Source organism: Phaethon lepturus, unplaced genomic scaffold, assembly GCF_000687285.1.
Source record: "Phaethon lepturus isolate BGI_N335 unplaced genomic scaffold, ASM68728v1 scaffold10446, whole genome shotgun sequence".
Lineage (NCBI taxonomy): Eukaryota > Metazoa > Chordata > Aves > Phaethontiformes > Phaethontidae > Phaethon > Phaethon lepturus.
This window is the reverse complement of record NW_010546994.1, coordinates 16,115-20,367: the sequence shown is the minus strand read 5'-3', so window position 1 is coordinate 20,367 and position 4,253 is coordinate 16,115.

Sequence of the window (4,253 nt, the reverse complement as noted above, 5' to 3'; positions counted from 1 at the left end):
GTGAAGCTTATAGGAACTAAACAGTCAAGCTGTGCTATCACCATTTTGGACATTGATCCCAACAGTATAGACGAGGCTCAAACACATGACTATGGTTTTGATGATGATGCATGAGGCAGAACACACTATACAACATTCCTTCCCCGCCCAGTTCCATTTTTATAATAAACTAAAGAAATGTTATGCGAGATTCATATAGTAAACAATAGCATCCATTGTGCGATTTTGCACTACGGACACATTCTAACAGGCAGGCAGAGCAACCAAGACGATGAACAAGTGTATGCAAGCTAGACACTTGCATACACTTTTGCATCACAATCACTTTTCAGGTTTGATGCCCATCTGCTGCCTACCTCAAATACTGCTCAGCATTGGGGCACAAGATGTTTTCACACATCGAATCCACGGACATTTGGTAAAACAATTACACAATGACCATAACACACATCCATGGTAAGGAAACTTTTAGCTAGCCCTGTAATCTTTCCCTCGATCCAATTCAAAAAACCTCAAAACCACACACAAAAAGTCTCCTCCTGACTCCCAGAAAAAAAACATTGAAAGTTCTAATCCTACTTTTCAGGCAAACTATAATTAAGATCTCCTACCACATCTATTTATGGCCAGGTACAGCTGAAAAGATAACATACTTTTACTGATGAATCAATTGCTCCATTGTGCCCATGCCCTATTGGACATCTATTAAAATTATTTCACCATAGCAAAGCTGGAGAACGGCAAATTAGAGGTTCACTCCTTAGAGAGCGTTACCCTCTGTCCCAGTTCAAAATCTAGAGCATCACTGCAGCTCAGTTTACCAGACCTTTCGTAAGGGTCTGTGCTCCATGTAGCTGATGTACACAGACTGCCAAATTTCAAAGTTACTGCTGACCCACCTACTACATTCTGGTACAACAAAATCTAAAAGGAACAAAAAGGGATCTAACTGCAAAAACTTGAACCTGGATTATTTTCTTCCTTCCTTTTCTCATAGAAAAGAATGACACTGCATACCTATTAATGTCTGGACAATAAACCTCTGTATGTTTTCTGTATCACCAATAATCAGCCAATGGATTAAATTTTCAAAGGATCAATGCCCAAAAATAAATATTTGCAAACTAAAGTATCGAGGTTTTTATTACCAAATAGAACAGGTCTTCTCACTCTTTGCAACAGAAGCCACTTGCTTCCATTACTCTTGTTTTATGGGAATTCTGTTCTCTTATTTAGACTTCAGCACTAAGGGCTGCATGGTTTATGGATACAATTCTAAACCCAGGTCTGCTTCCAATTTTCCAAAGCCAAGCCTTCATCTTAACAAAGTCAGAATTACAGGAGTAAAGGGTGATCATGGAGGAATGATGTTTGTAATTTAAACATACACAGTATTATACCACGCAATCAAAAAGCATCTTTTGTAGCCCTACCTAAACAAATCACCATGAGATCATTTGTAGGATTTGCCTGACTGACTGGAAAGCAAAGCCTGAACCAGTAAAATCATTTTTGGATTAATACAAATACTCTCAGTCAACAGGACTACTTATATGCTTTGAAATGGACATATGTATAAATCCTTGTGGAGATGGTGTCCTGGACTGTTAATGCATCTCTGTATTCACGTAGTAGCTGAAATATTGAAGTTTTACACTCCTGCTGCTAAGATCACTTTTGTAGCTCTAGCTGGTGTTTACATCCATGCTGTTCCTGTGGTGGAAACTGGCAGGATAAAACATTTGGTAGGAGATGCTAGTAAAAAGGTATCCATGACTGATTGCTTTACTTAGTTATCTGCTTACAAAATAGCAAAAAAATAACTTCAAACCCATCAGAGCAGGCTCTTAATACTATTTTTTAATGTTATTTCCTCTAGCTCATTTCCCTCTTACTTTTTTAGGTCTGTGTATTATATCCCTCCTCCTTTTTCTCCAGCTAAATCTCTTTTCCGTTGTGCATGGGGGCCGCAAAACAAGCCTGTATTCCCGGTGTGGGATTATGAGAGGGAAGTTCATTAGAAGTACATACTGTCAGCTCTGCTCTACTCCCACTGACGCTCACAGAGTCTTACTGTACAGGAGGGAACAGAGATGCAAAGTTCTAGCATACAGCCAATATGTATGGGGGTAGAAAAGAAAAGCAAAATGGGAAGCCTGGCATACAATAAATATTACAGATGCTGACTGTGTGCATAACAGCTTGCTAAGCAGAAGCAACAGGAAATGCTGGTTCTATAACCAACGGTCTTCCAGTTTGCTTCCAAATTATAGGTGTGTATAACTAATGGAGTTGGGGGTAAATCATTGCTTAAACTCAGTAATGTCAAATAAACTATACATTAACAATTAAATGTTTTTCCCATCTAATACAATATTCATAACATCAAATCTGACAAGTTCCTTTTTAGCTAAAGACACAGCTAAGTACACTTCACAGAAGAGATCTGGTTGCCTGTGAAGTTGTTAAGACTCGGAACCACTTCAGTTCTCAGAGGAGGGTCATTAAAGTTTCTGATGGACAGGAATCTTATTTTCAAAATCATTTCAACTTTTAAGACTTCAAAATATATAGGTTATTGCTACACTTACTCCAAAGTGGTCACACTTCTCCATTAGAAATGCCCTGGTAAAGAGTCAAAGTTTGCTAATAACACTGCTGAACAATTTTGATTTTTGACTGTATCTGTAATTGATATTAAAAGCTCAATTTCCATTTTGAGAGCAGAACAAAAGAATAAGAGACCAATGCTGAACTGAAACTTTTTGTATTAGCTTGTTTCCATTAAAAAAATGTTTTCTTTGGCCTTTATCCAAGGACAAGTACTAGATATGTAAGAGGACCTCACATACATTCAAAAGGACCATCAACAGGCATATTTTCAGAATTATAGCTTACCCCTAACAAGATTGATATTGTTAGTAGTTGGGGATACAGAAAAATACAGAATGTACTCGGAATGTAAAACAACAGGTTTTCCTGTATTTTAGTACATTTGCATTGTCTGTATATACATGCATGCTCTACGCACACATACTAATAAGCATCTATGGATGCATATCAGTGCCTTAGGACACCGAGTGCTACTTATCCTAGCCCTAAGTGAACTGTGTATTTAAATCCTTGATATGGGGATGCTGTTGATGTTGCAGTATTCATGTAAAGGCGTCTGTCTTCAGCTGATCCTCCAAGAACCAGACTTCCAGAAAGTATGTGGCATATCTTTTAGCCCATTTTCTACTCAATTTATAAAACAAATATAAACATTTTAAAGACAGCAATGACTGTCTGAAGATGGTGGAATTCACTTCAACCGACTGTAGTGAGTCCAAATGTCTCATCATCTGGACGCTTTCTGTATTCAACTGAAAGACAAATTGCTTTCCTAAAGGGTTAAGACAGGCTGGGCAAACTGCCATCTAAAAATAACTCCCTCTCCACTGGAGAGGCCAGAAACCCAGACAACATACACTAGATGCTTTAACGATGAATGATAAGTTTTATATGAAGAAGTATCTTTCATTAGGCCAACTCGCATAGTTTAAAAAAATGACACAAGATTTGGGGTACACAAACCCTTTTTGTTTTAAAATCCCCACAGCGTTATTCTCAGCTGGGCAAGTGTTCTTATTTTGGAGGTAAAGAAAGGCAAATATACCAAGTCAAAAAAGATTTGCTGAGGGCTACTGTGCAAACCGCCAGCAACCCAAGATCAAAGATCAAGTGGTTCTGGATGTACATTTGGAGGGGCTCCTTCCTCAGCTAACATCACTTCCCTGATACTTCTGGAGTGCTTGCACTGAACAAAGAGACACTTGTGAAAATGCTGTGAGTTTTTGCAGGGCATATTCAAATCATGAAGTACTTTGGTTTCATCCACCAAATGAATACACTGGTTACCAATGATAGAAGAAACTAGTTTAAGTCACAAGAAAACCCTATGACCCACTGGTCCTGTGTATGTTTTGAAAATGGTCTAATCTACCCATGCAAGTATTTCTACAAAGTCAAAGAACAGCCATCTGCAAGAAGGAACAAGGATTTTTTGGGTTTGGTTTTTGGTTTTTTGTTGGGGGTTTTTTGAATGATAACCTTACACTGAAATAGATTTGTCCTTAGTAAGATTAACTGGACTGAAACAAGAGCCTCTTCTTAGGCAGTGTTTCTGAAAAGGAGAGAGTGTGAGTCAGTATAGATCAGAAGTGGTTTATACATACAGATATCCACAGGGGAAAGTTAGTGAAAACTTTGTT